Below are 21,041 nucleotides of genomic sequence, written 5' to 3'. Positions count from 1 at the left end.
AAGTTCTGCCCTGGGCCAGTACGGATGAGAGGAGCTTCCTGGGCAATCCCCCTGGGATCCAGGTTGCAAATCAGGGTGGGGGTGGAGGGTGGGGAGGCCCCAGCAGGACGCTAGCAGCCATTATCCTTTCTGGAAAACACAAACAGATGGAGGGCTCTGTACAGATTGCTACCCGACACCCAACATCCTGTGGCTGAGTAGACAGACACTTGGCTAGCTAAGGCCTTGATTAGGCTGACATTTTGAACTTTTCAAGGCAAGCAACTATTCCAAGAAGCAGAGATTCTAGACCAAGGATATCCAGGTTTGGACATGACTTATTGTCTCTCATGAAACAGAAATCTGCACTTTTAAGACACAACAGTACCATCCCAGGAGCGCAGTCATGAGCATAACACTGGTTATCTTGAATAACGAATGGAATCTTCTTTTTCCTTATCAGCCCAGAGGAACACATTTAAAAACAAAAAGATTTGCAGTGTAAGAAATTTGTTTGGGTGTATTTTTTCCCTAATTATTAATGTCAAAAAGTAAATTATAGTACTGGACTTGTGAGATTACTTAGGTGTTTTTTCAAAGCATTAACGTAAGAGCAGAAAATCAGACTAAGATGCACTGGTTTCCACTCCCTGCCCCTTCCAGATGAGGAGAGAAGGGCTGTGAGGGCTCCCGGGCCCCTGGCACTGTTAGAACTTCCTCAGGCTCCTGCAGAGCCTCACAGGGGCCTGTCTCATGTCTGTCTGGCTGTTCCAGGCAGTTTACTCAGCTGCTAGCCTGCCTGAACTTCTTTGTTTTTAGGCATTTTTCTTTTAATTGAGACTTTATTTTTTTTAAGCAGTTTTAGGTTCATAGTAAAACTGAGCGGAAGGTACAAAGATTTCCCACATGCCCCCTGCCCCCACGCATGCATAACCTTCCTCATCATCAACATCCTCCGCCACAGTGGGACATTTCTTACAATAGATGAAGCCACAATGACACATCATTTTCACCCCAAATCCATAGTTTACATTTGAGGTTCATTCTTGACATACATTCTAAGGGTTTGGGCAAATGTATAAGAACCTGTATCCATGGTGATAGTATCAGACATAGCATTTCACTTCCCTAGGAATACTCTGGGTCCACCTAGTCACAAAAATATGAAGCGCTTCTTGAATTTGCATGTTATCCTTGCCCAGGGCTGCTCTAATCTTCTCTGTATTGCTCTAATTTTAGTGTATGTGCTGCCGAAGAGAGGGCTGAACTTCTTTTTTATGACGCAAAATCAAAAAGGCTTTCCCTGTTGAAACTCAGCCCTTGGACGTAGTGAGTGGAGGGCTGCAGAGCTGGCATGGGTCGGCTTTGGTCACCCTGACCAGTGTCATCACCACTTTGCCCTGGTGGGGAGACCACTCTCCAACCTCTGCAGGAACCTGTGGAGGACTCAGGTCTCTGGCAGCAATGTCCGGATTTGAAATTGCATGGATTTCCCATTCCTACCACGCCGAGGGCAGGGGCAATGCTTTTTAAGAAAATGTTCATCACCGGAGCTCCAGTTCCAGGCATAGAATTGGCACCCAATAAAAGTTTGTGAGTTGAACTGTATAAACTAGAAGGCAGGGGAAAATATCATTGTTCTTTATAGTGATATCTCTATTAAGGAAGCAGATATGTCCCTATCGCATGTATAACTGCCATACATGTGTCTACCAGAGCTAGGAATGAGAGAAGTAGGGGTTGAGGGTTCCCTCTGACCATGCCCTGCCAGGAAACTCCCTCTCCTCCAGGTAGGGCGGACTCTATTGCTCTGGTTCACACAAAGGGTTGGGTGTTCTTATTATTTGTCTGTTTTTTCTTTTCAGTGCTTGGATTAGTGCCTGTCACATTATAGGGGTTCAAGGAATTTTGGTGGAATGAATGAGTAAATGATGGTTACTCACCCCAGTGATGGGAAGGCCTTGCATAACTTCAGCCTGGGCAGTGCCCTCCGCAATCCTGGACTTAGATGCATGGGGCTCCAGATGTACAGCCTTCCACCCTCTGCCAGAGCTGGGGCTGACTCTGTCCTCATTTAACTGCCCCTTCCCAGTCAGTTGTTGCTTTCAATTTCCATTCTTCTACACCAGCTTCATTATAATGAGTTGTGTCTACAAGCAGTTAGTCCTGTGCTGCCTCTAAATCTTCTATTTTGCAAACCAAGCAGGCATTATTCTTTAGTACTTCCTTGGAGTTCATGCATCCTGGATTTTAGCCCGTTCTTATAGCTTTCTTCCTCACATACCTAAAAATGCTTTAATATATTTGATAATCACTTTTGCCAGGAGTGAGCAGAAGAGAGTCCTTGCATGCTACCTACTCCTCTTTAAGCAGCGGCCTACAGTAATACTTTCAATCTCTCTTTTCCCCACCCCATCCCACCCATCGCCATATTTGCAGCCTATTCACTACCACATTGTTGATTTCTGCATAGTGCATATTTGCCCTGAGATTTAAGATTGATCCTTCTCTGTCCAGCCCTGTATGGTAGGGAAATACATTTCCCAGGCTCCCTTGCCCTCTAGCTTCTAAGTTCAGTCATTGAGAGAAAATGGGAAAAGACTGGAGGGGGAGAGGAAGGGAGAAGCCAGGGTATTTCTCTCTATCCCAGCCCCCACTTTTGTCAGCGTGGCTGCTGTTGGCTGGACCACTTCCATGGACCCAGCAGGGCAGTCCTACCCCTGGGATCTGGTAGCACCACTGTTCTCTCTCCATCCCTGGGGATAGTAGCAGATGTCTGTTCTTGTTCCTCTTGAGATCGCCTCCCCGTGTCCTCTCTTTGGTTTCTCAGCTCTTCCATTACCTTTGTAATCAATTCCCTGTATCAAATCCACCCTGTTTGAGAAACCTAAAGTGATTTCTGGTTTCTGACTAGACTGTAATACATGCAGCATGCAAATACTACTGCTGACTTCGCATGAGCTTCTCACTTTCCCTCTGACTGCCCTTTGGAATGCAGCACCTACCTCACAAGATACTGTCATAATCGGTTGTTTGTGGAAGATCTCTGAAATCCTGGAAAGGCTGGTAAGTTATAAGTAAGAGCAATATGTCATTAATTAGCATTCATCCAAATACTCTCTGCGTAATAAAGAATGTTTCATTTCTCTTCCTTTTGGAGCAGCCGTTTGCAAGGTCCCTGGTTGAAGAGACTGGAGCCCTCCCTTGGCAATGGTTTTGCTTGCCTTCTAAGCCTAGAGGCACCTGTGGTAGCTGACTTGTCGCTCACTCAGAGCTGGGCCATCTTGTACTTAGGCCAAAGCCGTTTGTCCCCTCAGCTTTGGATGCCAATGTGCACCCAAAGCTAAATTCAGGCTAGATATCCCAAGGGATCTGGCGGGTGACTCGGGGCTGCAGGTTTGGGTTGATGAAGCTTATTGGGAAAAGCATGGCCTTTGGGACCAGATATACCTGGGTTTGAATCCCAGCTTTGCATCTCCTGAGCTGTGTAAAGTTGGGGGAAATTATTTTAACTCGTTTAAAGTTCCATGTTTTTCTAATGTCAAATGGAGAGAAGAAAGCTTTACACCAGGCTTTACATCAGGTGGTTGCCTCAGAGAAAAAGCCCTGCCTTGGGGCCGCAGCCAGCATTTACACATCTCAGACTTGGCTACTGAGAGCCGACTCTTCTCCCTTCCCATCACCACAGTACGGAAGGGAACTCCTGTTCCGTCGGGTATTGAGAACACAAAGCCTGCTCCCATCCGTTTCCGGATGTGCTCAGAAGTGACCCAGAACCTAAGACATTTCAAGGAAGACAATAACTCTGTTTCTACTAAAATGTCACCCTCCTTAATTTATTTCTTTCCTGTGTTTATTCATCTTGCCCATTTATTAAACCCTTGTTTGATTGCTTAGTCTTTGCAAGTAGGATGTAAAAAGGAAGAGATCAGGAATATTTAATTTTGCATAGCGCTGAGCTCTGACCTGGTAAACGTTGGATGATGTTGATAGGAATGTCCTGAATGTCCAACCTTGAGGGACTAGACAGGTGTTTTCCTTTATGAGAGGTGGTCTAAGTTCTGGTTTGACCAAACTCTAAGCTGGAGGGCATCATATCAGGGTTATGCTTTTGTTTTAAAATCCCTTGAAAGGAACTGATTTCTGCTATTTAGGGGAGTGGACAAACTATACCATTACATTAATTTTACTTAATAGCTGTTAAATGTCTTTTGCCATTGCTTTCGCTACTTAAAAGGGAAAATGTAGGCCAGTCAACTCACATTATGCTCTTCTAAAAGGCAGACCCCAGTAGATAGATGGGAAAGGTGGAGGAAGAATCCTACACCTCAGACCATGCTACCCAGTGCCGATTTGCCTAGATTTGAAAAGCTGGGTTAGGAAAGACTCTGGAGCACAGCTCTATCTCGCAGAGCTGAGGACTGAGATGTCCTAAGAATAGGAAGCACAGAGCTTCAAACCTCCTTAAAGAAGGACCTTGCCACCGGAGGTGGCCAAGGGACTCGGACAGCTGAAAGGAACCTTTCCCTTCTTGTCCTTTGAGAAAGGGAGGTGGGGAGATGGGCCATGGGCGTGAGGAGTTGCTGGTTGGTTGGAATGCAAATTGATAAACAGCAGCAGAGACAAAGTCCTTCTGACTCTGAAACCATAGTTCAACAAGCAGCAGCTGTGTGGGGACTGGTCCTAAAGTAGCTCCTAATGAGAATGCAATGAGGGCCCCAGTAAAATCACCCTGATTTAGAAGTAACGTGATTAGTATGCTTAGCTTAGCTTTTCAGCTTTCTTCCCTGGTCTGTAGGTTTCCAAATTAGCCCTATAGGACATGCGAGGTCACCTGTTTATGCTCATGGGCCTGTGCGCACAATGGAAATCAACCACACATCATTCAGTTGAGACTTTTTAGTTCTGCGATCTGTCCATCAAGCGCTCTCGGTTCACCTACCCTACTCTATCGTCACTTAAAAAATTTTAAATAACACTACCCCTTTCCAAAATACTGCATAATTTTTAAAAATTATGTCTATTAAGAGATGTATTAAGAGACAATCGTCTCTTCCCTACCCACCCTCCTAGACTGTGATTTCCGTGAGAAGAGCTATCTCTGTGTGTTCTGTCACTGATGTATGTCCCCAGCACTTAGAACAGGGCTTGAAAGACAGCAGATGCTCAAGAAATATTTGTTGCATGCATGAATGCATAAAGCACAATCCTGGCTTGACATTTTTATACATCAAAAGGTTGACAATAGAGACTTATGTTTGAAGATTTCAAGAGCTGTCTTTGGGTAAATAAAAAGGCAGTTCTGTGCCTTTCTCTGTCAACACCTATAATCTACACAGCTGTCCAAAGTGTGGAGCTGTGGGCAGCTGATTGGACTTGCAGGTTCCAGGTTGGTCATCTCAGCCAGATTGAAATGTGATTCTTTGTGTTCACTGCTGAAGATTATACTGGAAGGCAGTAGAATTCAGTCACACAGCAGGGTCTCAATAGGAGGCATACACTAATGAATCTAGTGAACTTAGATGAACCTAGTGACTTTGTCACTTGAGTAAATCTTCTAGACTCAGAGACACAATTCATTTACGTGCTTTATTATGTGAATGAACTTTGTGCTTAAAAACGCACAATAGACCACCATCTCCAACCACAAATCCAATTAACTTACCAGGCTGGAAAAATATATCTCTTAGGCAGACTAGATAATCAAACCAAGCTCACTAGCATGGTCTCGCCTATTGAAAAGCTGCACAGGAAGCCAAATTATCAGCTTAGTGACACTGGCTTCAGAACCAGGGAACACAGTTCCAGGACTCAGATGTTGGAAGGCCGAGGTTCTGACAACTGGTTGTCTCCTTCTCCACAGCTGGGACCCCTATGCCCTCACGGGCCTCCAGTCCACCTCCATCAGGGCACACTCTCATCTCTTGGGACAGTGCAAATGGGCACAGCTAAAGTTTGTTTCCGAAACTCCCCCTTTTCTGTGCTTCCATGGGTGATTACCACATTCCTCTGTGAAATATGTTCCTACTTCGGTCAAGTCTTGCTCTGGCCTGGGGATCGTTCTGCCTCACTGACTCTTAGATTAGAACTTCATGTAGACCAGAAGTATTTCTTGAGTATTTCTTGAGTGTTCACTCCAAGCTAACCAATGCAAATGGCTCTTCTCTGACCCATTGGTGATTTGTCTTTAGACTTTAACTCTTCAGAGTGTATCCATTTCTCTTTTCCAAATGGTTGGGATACCCTCCTACCTCCCCTATTCACTGCCTTTGCCTTTCAAGAAACCTCCAAATACTGACGGATTTGCTCTCCTGAGCAGCCTCTCCCATGGAGAGCAGAGCAAGTGACTCTCCGACCCAAACGTTCTGATCCCTGACGATTTGTTTCTTCCTATAAATTGGTAAGTTGTCTTTTGAGTGTGTATGGCCACCTCTAATGAACTCGAACACTTCAACTTGCTCCTCTAGAGCTTGATCATTCTTGGGAGATGAGACATTGGAAAGTCACCGGAGGACTGAGAGAAATGCAGCCTGAGGTAAGTTCACGTTAGTGCCGTCTCTCTGAGGACTCCCCACCCCATTACTGCACCATAGGGTCACTTGTGTACATCTATCCGCCTTTAGAACCTCTCGATCCCTGTCCAGGGGATCCACCCTGTAGCTTTCAGTCCCCTGCCTGGGTTTGGATCTTGATAATTCTGGGTTTGGGGCCCAATCCATAATGTGGATGCCTTTGCAAGATGAAAATATGGATTAGCAAGAGGCCACACAGAATGACCCAGAAAAATCTGTCCTCCTGGAAAGTCGCTGTTCTTGTACCAGCTCTTGAGAAATGTGTGACTAAGATCTCAACCAGGAAACTTATCAAGTTCATGTTCTGAACCTCTGAAGCTGAGGAGCCCAGGCCAAGGGCCCTCCAAGGGCAATGCCAGCATGGAAGAGCCATTTTACCATCTTCACAACAATGGGACCGCTGAGAAACGTTCAGAACAAAGCGTTGATGATGCAGAATGGCTGACGTGCTCACCACATTAAAGTAAATTCAATTACTTTAGTTATACCTGCATGACCTAGTTTACTAAAACCAGAAAACGGACAGTACACTTTAAAGAAGTTTTCAGCAAGTCTTGAAATAACAAAGGATTTCTTTGTGTAGTTCAGTTTATAATACCAATGCTATTTAGTAGAAATATAATGTGAGCCACAAGTGTGAGCCACATATGTGATTTAAAATTTTCTAGTAACCACATCTTAAAATGTAAAAAGTAAAAGAATTTTCCTATCTACTTTTGTCATGTTCTAGTAAAATATAAGATATGGGGGAAAAAAAGTGGAAAGAAATAGGTGAACAAATTTTAAGAGTGTATTTTTCCAGTCCTGAGAAGGACTTGCCTCTTCCCTGTTGTAGAGATAAACCTTTGGCCCAATGCCTGGATACCAGGAGCCCTGAGGCAAGTCCTGTTTACATCTATCACTGACAGCAGGGGGTATTCAGGACTGAACCCTGTCACAAGGAACGATCAGCGGGCCTTGGGGACAAGACGTAGCAGAAGAAAAAAGAAGAACCTGTAACCAAAGCCTTTGACTTCATTTGGAAAATGTGGTCTTAAAAGTGAGATGACGTTCCTTTGTCGTTACTTTGCCAAATTAACTCCTTTGAGAAGAGAAGCCACGTTACTCTTTTTATTGCAAATGGTCTATAGGTTGCTCTATCAATGGTCGCATAAGACAAACTGGATCTTGACAATCTGAGAACAGCTTGCCAACAGCCTGGCATTCACGACCTTCCTTTCGATACTAGCTGAAGCGTTTACAAAGCACATGTTGTGTGACTAACAGGGTGTTGGACCTTGTAATGTATCAAGAAATACAAGCCCTTGTTGTTTTACTGAACTTAGGCTTTTGCTAGAAAATGATGGGACATCTAATAAAACACTAACTTATGTGACATACACGTTATATGTAATGAAGATTCTAAGGAGAGAAAAAGAAATGAGTGTGTTTTACTTAACCTAATATCTCCAGAACATTATCATTTCAGTATATAATCAGTGTAAAATTATTAATGAGATATTTCACATTCTGGTTTGTGAGGGGTTTTTTGGTACCAAGTCTTTGAAACTCAGTGTAATTTACACTTACAGAACACCTCAGTTCGGACCAGCTGCATTTCAAGTTCTCAACAGCCATGTGTGGCTAGTGGCTACTCTTCTGGACAGCACAGCCATAAGACTATTCCATAGAATAAACATTCCGATTAACTGAAATGCTACTGTTTTGAATTCTGACTCAAGAACTTCATTATTAACTCAGCCTGACCTGGGCTTCCCGGTAAGGATGATGAAGCTCATGTTAATAACGTGCTAATGATCTGCCACTCTCATCTCCTCCCTAGTTTCCACCCTACTTTGCACACACAAGCCAGAGTGATCCCTATCAAGTCTCAGTTAGATACTGTCACTTCTCCCCTAAAACCTTCCCACGGCTTCCCATCCCAGTCCTTTCATGGCCTAAAGGCCCCACTCAATCTAGCCCCTGCCTATATCTCTGGTCTCATTTCCTACCCTTCTCCCTCGTTTGCTCAGCCACACAGCTTTTTTGCTGTTGCTTAACCGTGCCAACCACACTCCTGTCCCAGGGACTTTGCACTTGCTTCTCCCCTTCTGCCTGGAACCCCCTCCCCTAAATTTTCCTAGAGTTTTACCCTGCATGTCCTGCGCAAATGTCGCTTATCAGAGCGGCCTTCCTTGACGGCTCTGTACAATAGCCCTTCAAGAGGGTTTCTCTTAGGGCCTCTTCTCACCCTACACCCTCACCCTCTTATTACCTTCTTTATTGTTTTTCATAGTACTTGCTTGTTTATAAGTTTATTTTCGGTCTCCCTCAGCCCCGCCCCACTAGAATGTGAGCTTTGTGAGGGCAGGGACTTCCTCCGTTTCATTTGGAGGCACTGAAGACCTGGCAGCAATAGCACCTGGCAAATAGCAGGTGCTCAAGAAATATCGGTGAATGAATACAGGAAGGGATCCCATCTCGGAGAGAAATGCTTATGGGCATCACAGGCTCTCATACCATGGAGAGATTTATACCGCAGGTCCTTATTTGAGTTTAGTCTTAGAGCCAAGCGAGTGGTGCCCTCAGTGGTAAACAACTTGTCTGAACAGAAATGCGCCAGCCACTCATTCAGGCCACTCAGCCCCTCTTGGGGGTCTCTCTCCTGACTCCCTTATTTCTCTTCTTACCATTTCTCACCTGTTGGAGGCCCAGACCAGGCACACGTCGTTGTTATTCGTTGAATCATAAATTGGTAGTTGTCCAACAACCCCAAACGTTTTTTGGTGAGCAGCTCCTGCTCCTAGTCCCCCTGACTGCTTAAAACCAGATCAAAATCTCCGTCAAAGTGGTCATGTCCCATGACTGTCTGATTGTCCTTCTTTATATTAGTATTTACACATTCCCTTCAGGAACGCAGGAAGGGACGCTCCACATTTGTTTTTTAGGTCACTGGAATTCACAGTAATCTCTCTGTCTGGGATGGGCAAGCACAGACACAGCCAGGAGCGGCCGCTTCATGCCTCTCGTGCTCCTGCTTCTGAAAAGATTGGGGGAACTGCTTCAGAATGATCCATTTAACTGGACTCATAAGCACCCTCCTGCATTACCTGTACCACCTCTGTGAGGTTGTGAAGTGTCTGCCCTAATTAATCTACACTCTCCCATGGTCCCCCACAGGACCTACAGCACAAAGCTGTGAGGTTGCTGATCAGGGGTAGAATGAGGCCTGTGGCCATGGAACTGACATGGTCACCAGGCTCCAACCTGAATGTCCCCCAGATATTCCAGAGACCCCATGTCTATCCAGGTGAACTGTATGACCTAAAGGCTTCTGACGTGTGGCTGTGGGGTTGCAGCAATGTGAGGCCACAGAAGTCTGCGGGCTTGGAACTCTTCAGAGGGGTCAACGTCAGTTTCAGAGGTCCCTACTCTGCCGTTTTTGCTGACGTCCCTCCACAGATTTTCAATGGTCTTTGTCCTTTCCCTAATGTAAACTATTATTTTCCAAACAACGCCTGTCTAAAGCCCCAAATTGTTTAGATTTCTTGAGAACTTAAAGTTCTCAAGAAGAGAGTTTTCTAAAGGCAAATGTTTGTTCTTATAAAACCACCAAGAAAGCAAGTATGTACAAACAGATAAGCCACAGGAAAAAGATAAATTGTTCATGGCTGTCTACAACTTTCATCCTATTTATGTCTTTTGCTTGTTTGTTTCAGCATGGACCTGTTAACCTGAAAATACCCGGTTGCGATCTGAATGTGTGTGTCCGCTCCTGTCTCCTCCCTGGGCCCAGGCGAGCCCAGCGCAGACTGAGGCTGAGGTAGAATTGGTCTGCAGCAGCCCCCTCACCGTTGGCCATCAGTGTTGTGTCAGTCAGCTTGGGCTGCCATGACAAAATGCCACAGACGAGGTGGCTTAAACAACAGAAGTTTATTTTCTCACTGTGCTGGAGGCCGGAAGTTCAAGATCAACTGCTGGCAGTCTTGGTTTCTCCTGAGACTTCTCTCCTTGGCTTGCAGATGACCGTCTTCTTGCTGTCCCCACGTGGTCTTTCCTCTGTGCACACATGCTCCTGTTGCACCTTCTTATGAGGACATCTGCCCTACCGGATTAGGGTCCCACTCTAAGGCTCGTTTAAGCTTAATTTCCTCCTTAAGGGTCCTGTCTCCAAATACAGTCACATTGGGGGTTAGGGCTTCAACAAATTAATCTGGGAGGGACACAGTTCAGTCCACAGAAAGTGTCTAACACACAGGGAATAGGTCCTCCATAAGCACTTTCTTTGGTGATACGCATCCTCTTTTGCCCTTTGCCCTTTATGTTTCTGCACCACCCTTTACCCCTCTGCAATCACCTCCTAAACTAAGCACTATGGCTTCTGGTCTATCGAGGGAGCAGCACTGTGTGCAGCTGCAGACTAGGAATCTCAGTGCCAGAGTTCAGCTGTGCTCTGGTCCCAAACATCTATGTGACCTTGGGCAAGTCAGTTAATTCACCAATTTTCTCCAGCTTTTGCATTCTTGGATGCTTTGATTGAATTCTCTTTTTCTCCTCTCCACCCTTTAGGTCTTGGATTTGTCACCAACCCCTACTACTGAAATATTCTTGCTTCAGCCTCTGTGTGGCGTGGCTAGGAGTCAACCAGCAAAATACATCCCAGTCAACGTACTAATTAACTAGCTCTGAGTGGTCTACTTCTCTGCCCGGGGAATGTGTGTATTTCCAGAGAAGCTGTCTCTGCTGTTGCTGCTCAGGCAAGAGTGGTATTGGCATTGATGGGTAATAGAGTCCAGGAAGGAAGGCAAGAGGAAGTGCAGGGGAGGGCTGCTGGGGAGGTAACTAGCGGTAGACCAGAAGCTGGGCTTCCCTCATGTGTACTTACTCAACCAGCTTTCACTGAGAATCTGCCTTGCTGCAAGCACTGTGCAAAGTGTTGGGCCGGAGCTCACGTCAGGGGCCTCTCTGACCATGGGATTGGACTTCGCATCGGATGGGACCGTAGGATGAACTATAAGGTTATAGAAAAAAAAACACGGCCTGAGTTTAAGTTTTGGATTTGTTGTTTATTTCTTTTTGACCATAGGCAAGCCCCTTAGCTCTTCAGAGTCTCAGTTATTCCATTTGAAAAAGAAGGGATGGAGCAGGTGTTCTATGTGGTTAGTTCTACCACTTTGGCTCTCACCTTATAGAATTCTGTTTAACTGGGAGTAGCATGTGGATGCTACCTAAAGAAAAATCTGTATTTTCGAGCTTGCTTTTAGCATAGGGCTGCTCTAACTGGAAGATGGGAGGAGAGAGGTACATGCACGTTGGGGGAGAAATTAACTCTACAGTTCACTCAGCAAACTTGGAAATGGACCTTTAAAGGAACAAAATATTTACATTCTTTTACCATCCTTTGATGGTGTTATTCATGAATACCTCACATATGGTAGGAAAGAATTCACTTTAGTAGTTTAGACAAAGAGGGGTCCATTGTGGGTTATGAGTCCTAAGGAGAAAGACCAGGTGTTCATAGTAAATGCAAGCTCCAGAGGTAAAACTACCATTTACCCAGTGTCACAGGTGCAATAGTCACCTGTTGATGTGTTTTGATGTAGGAACCACCTTTTGTTAACTTCTCTCTTCCTACTACCTAGCAGCGCAGGGTAGACATTCAGTGGACGTAATAGTCCTTGTTCTCCAAATGGAATTCTCTTCATGTCACCTGCCGAAACCACGTTTCAGTACTGACATTGTTCCCTAAGTTGTTGGAGGACTAGATTTCATTATTTCTAACGAGTTCAGTGGAAGTTGTCCGCCCCTTCGGAGTTAGCATGTTAAGCCTTTGACTCTCCAGGGCTGGTGGTGCCTGTGTTCAAGTTAACTTGGCCGGTGTCAGTCTTCATGGGCAGCTTATGTGTACAAGAGAGGCGGTAGATAACAGTGGTGGAGGGTCGGGCTGCAGGCCCAAGCTGGATTCCAGCTCCGGCTCTGCCTCTCACAACCTTGTAACGTCGGCAAGGCGTTAACCTCCCTAAGCCCAGTTTCCCCATCTGCAAAATGGGGGGAATACTGTTACTTACCTCTCAGAGTCATTGTGAAGATGAATTTTTTAAGTGCCTTAAAGTACACAGTGACTGGCACAAAAGTTAAGAGCACAGAAAATGTTAGCTTGAAGAACTGAGAGTCATGGGCAGGAAGGAGAATGTTCTGTTTTCTTTTACTTTTTCAGGATCCACACAGCACACAATAATTACAATAAAAATTATTATATTTTTTATAATTGGTTTTAATACTATGATTATTTTTATAATTATTTTAAATATTTCTGTTAAGTTTTTGTACTTTAAACCTCTATGTTGACTTTATCAGGAGACTGGGATGCTTGTGACCTATGGCACGGGTACTTGCTCAACCTAAGAGGTCATTAATTTATCTTCCAGATGTCCTTTTAGAAGAGTTCCATAAACCACCACCTCATATCATTGTAATGCTTACAAAATTAGGGAAAAAAACAAGGCAAAAAATGGCTGCAAAGAGAGTCAGGAAAAAGAAAAAAATCATTAAAAGCCTTAATTCTTTCAAAAAATGTTTGCAGTCATCTCAAACATTTGTGTTTATAAACAGTAGCATATTCTTTATGACATAATACTTGAAATCTTTGAGGATATACATATAAAGCCTTGCCAAGAAATGAAACATAAATAAGTTCTTGATATTGATATAAATATTTTAAGTCTTTCCAAACCAATGAATCTAAACACTACACTGCCTTGTATTTTCCCACCCTCCCTCCTTCCAATGAGCACTCTTATTTTCTTTAGATCTCAGAGGCACTTGAATTTATGTACTGCCCATCAGAGAATAAAATTTCAAGAGTTTCCGCTCAAAAGTATTTAGGGATATTTTAAATCATTGCACCCACATAAACAGAGGCTGGCTGGAAATAAGCTAGCTTCGCCTCAAGTTTTTGGAAACTTAGTGAGCCGTTAGTATTTTAGAATCCCAAAAGAGATCTTAAGCAGGGTAATTGAGTTCTTGTGAAGAAAGAAATACATGAGTTATATGCTAGAGAAGGTGTTCGCCATAGCTATATCAAAAATAAGGAGGTAAATCTACCAGGACCTGGTTAAGCCTCATTGGATCAAATGTGCAGCTCATGGTCTGTCTTTTTCTTGAAGTCGTGGGGGTGGGAAACGGCCGGATCCCCACACACATTGAGACGCTAGAGACTACAGTCACAGTAACCTGGGTTGAGTGAGGTATCCTAGCTGCTCTGAGATATTTACAGAGGACTTTCCAGTAACCAGAGGCTTCTCTGACGTTTACACATACGTGCAACTTCCTGTGTCCACTCCCTGTAGACCGGAGACTCCCCCTGGTCTTCTGGGACTCCAAAGCCCACTCTTCTTGCAGCTGCGACGCTCTCATAGGCATAACTCACCATTTTTCCTGAGTCTGGGGGTGAGATGACAAAGCAGGACCGAACAAAGCTAGAGGTCTGAGCAGGGGAAATGGTCCCTCTATTTTCTTTCTCTCTGTGGGCATAAAAAATCCCCTGAGTGTCTCTCTCAAATATGCGACTGTTTTTTAAAACTTCCCAAACCAGACAGTAAACTTTGGGCCACAGCATATGGCCCATCAGTACTAGAGCGAACACTCTGGGGCGTATTCACCACAGTGGAATGCATTACAGCAGTTGGAAGGAACATCCCGCTGCTAGGCCAACAATATGGGTGACTGTCGTAAGTATGATGCTGGGCGAAGGAAACAGACACTAAAGGGTGCACACTATATGCTTCCTCGTGTATAAAACCCAGAAACAGGCAAACTAATCAGGTAGGAATTGCCCTTTGGGGAAGGGAGTATAAGTGGGTCTTCTGGGGTGTTGGTGAGATTCTGTTTTTTTTGTTCTGTGTACACAGCTATGTTCTTTGTAAAAATTCATCAATCTGCACATGAATAATATATACCCTTTCTGAATGTTTCACTTAACTAAAAAGCTCTTTTAAAAAAGTGATAAACAGAAAGCAGGTGAATCTCAATCCACTGACCCAAGTCTGTTCTGATTTCTTTCCAATGCCCCTCACTTACGCTTTGATTCTCTCTGCATTTACAATCTACGTTGGGAGAAAGCCCTGTAAGACTGGTCAGAATTTTCCACGATGGCACCCTTGGTGGACACAATCATGTGTCTGTGATTTGGGAGGCCTAATGATTTACTGCTTCCATATCAGAGATTTTGGACGCTGTTGACAGACAAGTTAGTATGAACTTTTCGAGGTACTCTTGCTGGGGTCATGTGAGCTGTCAGCTAAACTATTTCTCTGTTCACAGAGATTTCAGGAAGATACAGGTTCTTTTATGGGAAGATTGCAGTGGTGTTTCTCCAGCTGGTATGGGTTTTGTGTCCTTTACTTAGTGATGTGAGATTTCTTACAGAGTTGCCTAATCTTAGAAGGTGACGGGAATAACTCGGATGCGAGGATGCTGGAAGACAGGCCACAAAAAGACCTTTTGAGCCCGGAAATGCTAGCCCTTCTTTAAGCGTTCCATTTGTTCTTAATTTTATGCTCAGTGGTTGATGATCAAAGTTTTCCCTTGGATTTTTAATAAGCAAGAAAGGAAAGCAAATAAATGGATTCACCTTGATATTTGTTCAAGGAAAGAAAAAAATTGGTTTTAAAAGTTGTTTTATGCTAGTGATGATGTGGGCATATGGGCATAGCTTGACCTCATCAGAAGGAATGTCTTAAGGTAGTTTTAAAATGCTTGAGTCTTGAAAAAATGTCAAAATGAAATTAACTGTGTATCTTTTTCTTGATTAAAAAATTACGTTTAAAGGAAAATTGAATCCATATGTTCTTGTTTACTAATATAGAAAGTTACTAAAATGTAATTAGAGACACTACTATCCATTCAAGAAACTTAGGAAAGCTTTTAAGTATGCCTTTTCAAAATTCCTTCAAATAAGAAACTATATTTTGCCAAGAAGGTATTTGAGTTTAATCTTAAATCTTTAAACAGATAACTGTGGTAAAAATTCTTTATATAGCAGGTCTCACATCCTGAATACAGGAGGTAAGAAGCCACTTTGTGCATTTTTTCCCCCTAGCCTCACTTAATGATGGGTTAGTAGCCAAAAGAAGTAATCTTTTCTTCGATATTTTCATAAAACTACTATCAGATTTGCCTTGGCTTCAATTTGTGTAATGTGCTATTTGACCCATGTAAAATGGAGCTAGAAGGGGCTGGCCCAGTGCTGCAGTGCTTCACGTGCTGTGCTACGGCAGCCCGGACTTCGCTGGTTCGGATCCTGGGCTTATCAAGCCCTGCTGAGGCAGGCATCCCACATATAAAGTAGAGGAAGATGGGCACGGATGTTAGCTCAGGGCCGGTCTTCCTTAGCAAAAAGAGGAGGATTGGGGGCAGATGTTAGCTCAGAGCTATTCTTCCTCTAAAAAACAAACAAAAAACCAAAATGCAGCTAGAAGAGCAGAGTTGCATAGTCCTGGACCTTAAATCAGGATTCGAATTCTAATTCTGCTAGGTAGTAGGTATAAGATGACGGGGTTCAGACATACTAGCCCAGATCTGATACCTTTTGATATCATATACCCTGGCATATTTGAAGGAGTTTGAGAAAATGGCAGAAGCAGGAAGGTCTCTCTGACTCTCGCTCACCTGCTCCCCTGAAGCAGATCATAAAACCGTCATGCAAGAGGTGCCCTCCCTACCCCAGAGAAAACGAGCACCGTTATCTCCAAAACAAGGGACACCAAGAAGAATCTGGACAAACAGGCCCGGCTAAGTTTCCCCCTGTTTACTTCCCTCACCCTCTGTCCTAACATGTTTCTCCACGATTGTCCGCTCTTCATCAAACCAAGCATCAAAAACACTCAGGTTTAACTGTTTCTTCAGGTTTTCATTTCCTTACGAAGGCTCTCGTGTCACGCAAAACTTACTTCAAATAAAGTTGTATGCTTTTCTCCTGCTAATCTGTCAGTTTATTAATTTGTCAGTTTAATTTTCAGACCCAGCCAGGGACCCTAAGAGAGTCCAGGAAACCTTTTTTTCTCCGCTACAGAGACAAGCCGTCTATTCTGTCTGAGCCTCAGTTTCCAAATCTGCAAAACAGCATTAGTCACTCCTACCCTGGCAACATCACAGGGCTGTTGGATCCACTTGAGCTAATGTAGTTATGAATGTTTTGAAAATTATTATTTTGAAAACTAGGTTTAATAGTTGCTACTGATTATTTAAAATAATGAAAATAGTAGCAAAGAATGATAAGGTAGTTAGGAACCACCCCTGAATGAAAGGCCCTTCGGTTTCAGGAAGAGCTGGCTTTGGAGGAAGTGGAACTTCTGGTCAACCAGCTTCCCCATGCAGCAGCACATTTATCTCAAGTTGGCGGGAGTCTGACACCACTGCCACGGCCCCATGCAGGATGGTCCCTGTGGAATCAGGAACTCTCAGTCCACCTACAGTAACGGTCCATTCCAGTTAACTGATCTCTCTCTTCTGCCAGGAGCATATGATATTGTGGTTTATAATAAGATATATATATTTTGGTCTTCCTCCACAATTCCTGGCTCACAGCTCCCAAATCCCTTGTAATTTCCTTACTGATTGGAGTGATGGAGGCATCTTTTGTTATAATATTTACTTTCTGTCCTCAGTTCCCGAAATAGCTTCAGAGTGATAAATGTGAAAGGGATATCTGCATTTGAGTTCACGTTAATGGGGTGACTTTTGGAAAGCCCCTAGATAACCGCTGGGTTGGGAGCTGGTTGCCAAGAGAACAGCTACATCATTAGAGGGCTGGAGCTTTCACTTCCTCGCCTTCCACCCTTGGGGAGGGGAGAGGGACTGGAAGGTGAATTGATGGCCAACTAATGATTTACTCAATCATGCCTACGGAATGAAGCCTCCATAAAAACCCAAAGGATGGGGTTTGAAGAGCTCCCAGGTGGTGAACACATGGAGGTGTGGGGAGGGTGGTGCACTGGAAGAGAACATGGGAGTTCTGTGCCCCTGGCCACATACCTTGCCCTCTACCCTCTGGCTGTTCTTGAGTTATATCTTTTTATAATAAATTGGCAGTATAGTAGGTAAACTGTTATCCCGAGTTCTGTGAGCCACTCTAGCAAATTGATTGAACCTGAGGAAGGAGTCATGGGGACCTCTGATTTAGAGCCTATTGGTCAGAAGCACAGGTCACAACCTGGACCTGCGACTGGCACTTGATCCACTGTGGGATCTGATGCTGTCCGCAGGTAGAGAGGGTCAGAACTGGGTTAAATGGTAAAACACCTAGTCTGAGCATTTCTTGGTGCGGGGGAGAAACTCACACACGTTTTGTGCCAAGAACTGAAGCCTTCTGAGCATCAGAAGTGCAGTATCCAGAGCAGAGTGTTGACAGGAGGACGCAGGAGGCGTTTCTGCTTTTCAGAGCACAAAGAGCCGCTTTCCAGGGCAGGCTGAGGATTGAGACAGCGTAACTCCTATAGGGAGGCTGCGACTTAAGGCCCCCAAACGTGACTTTTCTAAAAGAACAAGCTGTCATAGTCAAACCTTCCTTCAGGAACGGATGAAGTGATCTGATGAGGGAGTGTGGCGTCTGCGGGTGGGAGGAGTGGCGGGGTGAAGAGGTCCTCCAGCTCCCCTCCATCGGCCCCCAGCTGTCTGGCAGAGCAGCACGATGGGAGCCAGGGAGACACAATCCTTCAGCCAGACCCCTGGCTTTGATAGTCCCTCGCCCTGGACCCTGGCCCAGAGGGTCTTCTGAGTTTTCCGGAATTCCTTGGATTCAAAGTAGAGCTAGGGAGTTCCTTCTTGTAGGACCAGGACTTCTCTGTCGAGAGGTGAGACACTCTAAGTCTATCAATTTTGTGTAACCTCCCAAACTGGCATGTTGCTTAGGTTGGTCCTTCACAAAGATCTGCAATTCACTGAACGCTGAAAGAACTTCACAGTGTGTCCAGGTCCATCCTCTTGAACATGAAACAGATTTCACGCAAAATAAAATAACTTCTCAGGATGCTTGCCTATCCAATACAGATTGCCAAAAACTGGCTCTATCTTTGTCAGCCAGAGCCAAGGGGTCACCCATGTTAAACACCAAGCACTTCTCAGGCACTTCTGCTGAGGGGTCCACCTTCACCATGTCTGGGACACAGGATCCTATTCCTCTCCCTTTCTCCCAAGGCACTCATCCAGCCACAGGAAACGGCCTGGGATGGGCCGTTGACCTAGGGTCATGCATAGTCTGTCCAGCAATCTCTGACAAAACCTAGCTCAGAACGATGAGCTAACCCAGGGGTTTCAACTAAAAATATCGAGAGGATGAGTTAGCACCAGAAGGGGAACCCCAAAGGGACACATTCAGAAGCAGATGTGGCTGGGACCAGGCTGCATCCGTGGTCACGGCGTCCAAGATTGAGGGTTGGCTGGGAGGTAAAACTCAAAGTAGGCACCAGCAGGAGGCAAAAAGAAGAACAAGCAGAGGGAAAGAAGACGGTAGAAGGTAGAAGAGCAGAAAAAGAGCGGCTGAGAACCTTTCCTGAACATTCGGTTCCTTTTCCAGGGTTACTATGCACTCCTTGTAATAAACCTCTGTTCTTTGATTTGACCTGAAGAAAGATCTATTTCTTTCCAAAACCGGGAAAGTCAGAAAGGCCCACGCACCCCTCCCTGCCCGCCCCCCAGTGATGGGGGTTGGGGTGGGCGGCAATCTCAGATTATTCTTGTTACAGATTCTCAGTGCTCACAGGGCTTGCTAGCTCAACTATGACCCTACATACCCCCCCAGGCCTCAGAATGACACATGTCTAAATTACAGGACTTAATAATTGCACCTCACGTTCCTCATTTCCGGTCCCTTTAGCAGTTTGCAGAGAGGGCTCTCCTTCCGGCTGAGAAATGCCTGAGGGGCAAAGAGGTCGTGGATCCCATGGCTTTTTCTCCCTGGGATTTGTAAGGAGAGGGAGGAGGGAATTCCTCAAGAAGGCATTTTGGAATTCTGGACTATAGAAGGACACTAGAAAAGGCTGGTCACCCCGTGACACAGACTCCTCTTTGATTTTGTACGTCAGGTTGTGGCACTTTGTTTTTTTTTTAAAGGCTCTGGCAGCAGCCGTGGACTTTAGGGCAGTTCCACCTCCGCTGGTGATGGCTGATTGGACTGCTGTCCGTCAGGGATGGCCCTGACAAATAAAAATGGCAAGCAATAGGATATATTGGAGCATATGAGGAAGCCATTTGGTATAAACCTAACTCGGCCTGACTTTGTTTTTTCCAAAAGGGCCTGACTGTGGCTATTGAGCACACACTGTATATCTGCTTAGACATTTCCTATGGCCAGAACAAAGGCCCTTGAGATAAAGGTGCAACTTCCCACCCCCCCTCCCACATTAGCATTTCCTTAGGGATAAGCATTTTTCCTTAGGCTAGGAACTGATTGCTGCACTCACCTTTGACCACCCAGCTCACCTGTGACCTGTCAGCTGGAGACAACAGACACCCTTGGGTCTGTGCTCCATGAAAAGAGTGGGCAGGAGCCCCAAGGTGCCACCCTGCTGTGTTCACTGAGACAGAAGACCTACCTGCTGTTTCCGTCAATCGCTGTGCCGACAGAGCAGTCTCGCGACTATTGTAAAAGGGACATTTCAATCCTATGTGAAACATCCTCTCTGGGGGTATATATATACACAATATAACCACTCTGTGCACCCCACTTCTTTGGTGCCCTTTCTTCCTTCGGGAAGAAAGGCCCCGAGTTATAATCCTCAGATTTAAGCTCAGAATAAACTCACCCAAATTTTCATTTATAGATTGGATATGGATTATTTTCTTCGACAGCCCCCAGCGGGATGGGTGTAAGTTCTGTCCCTGCACAGGAGGAGCAGAAGCCACCACTCCTGGACCCGCTGGCTACCAGACCATGTCCCAGTGTGCATTTTATGCTTCCATCCTCAACACAGGTTCTGTTGCACAAGTGAATGCCTTGTGGGTTTTTTGTACTTAGAGGTTCACTGAAAGTTGATCTTTTCAGTTAGTTGCTCTTTAAAAGAGTTCTCTAATTGTAAACTGCGTTGTGAGATGAATTTAAAGTGAGCAGCCTGATCTGACTGGCTCTGCCTCTCTCGTTATTTTTCACCTTGAAAAGCATTTGAAATTGTGTTTTCTTAAAACATCACGCCTCATTCCTCTCACCCTTATCATGGAAATCTGTTATGGCTTCACTGTGTGGTGCTGTCAACCTGCAGAAGCAACTGGAATCCCGGATGTGAGCTGAGGAATGAACAGTGTGTCCCCTCCCTAGAGTGCAGGGGACCAGCCAGCTCTGGGAGGCCAGCTCAATGGGAGCAGGGCCGAATTCCTAATGCACAGGTCACTGCGGGTGCCATGCTGATTTGAGGTGCTGTGACTCGTGTCTCTCAGCCCTGCTTCCAAGGACTCCAGCTCCTGTCCTGAGCAGGACATGTGCAGTGGCAGCACAATGGCTGGGACTCAGATTTAAAA

At 45.0% G+C, this 21,041-nt stretch overlaps 1 long non-coding RNA gene and 1 other non-coding gene across 3 annotated transcripts; one reads left to right on the top strand and one right to left on the bottom strand.

The window, feature by feature from the left end:
* Nucleotides 1-1,136: 1,136 nt before the first annotated feature.
* Nucleotides 1,137-1,242, bottom strand: LOC139079197 (U6 spliceosomal RNA). The gene has a single exon (XR_011532569.1). It is a non-coding gene; the product is annotated as a U6 spliceosomal RNA (small nuclear RNA).
* Nucleotides 1,243-2,893: 1,651 nt separating this feature from the next.
* Nucleotides 2,894-12,798, top strand: LOC103553870 (uncharacterized). Of its 2 annotated transcripts, XR_011532550.1 has the most exons (6): nt 2,894-3,045; nt 6,447-6,514; nt 8,123-8,309; nt 10,250-10,353; nt 10,553-10,661; nt 11,100-12,798. It is a non-coding gene; the product is annotated as an uncharacterized lncRNA (long non-coding RNA). The 2 variants fall into 2 exon arrangements; XR_545567.2 differs by lacking the exon at nt 2,894-3,045 and having other exon boundaries at nt 3,209-6,514.
* The last annotated feature ends 8,243 nt before the right edge of the window (nt 12,799-21,041 follow it).

Source organism: Equus przewalskii, chromosome 24, assembly GCF_037783145.1.
Source record: "Equus przewalskii isolate Varuska chromosome 24, EquPr2, whole genome shotgun sequence".
Lineage (NCBI taxonomy): Eukaryota > Metazoa > Chordata > Mammalia > Perissodactyla > Equidae > Equus > Equus przewalskii.
The sequence above is the reverse complement of the archived record's forward strand: the minus strand, read 5'-3'. Positions and strand labels throughout refer to the sequence as shown.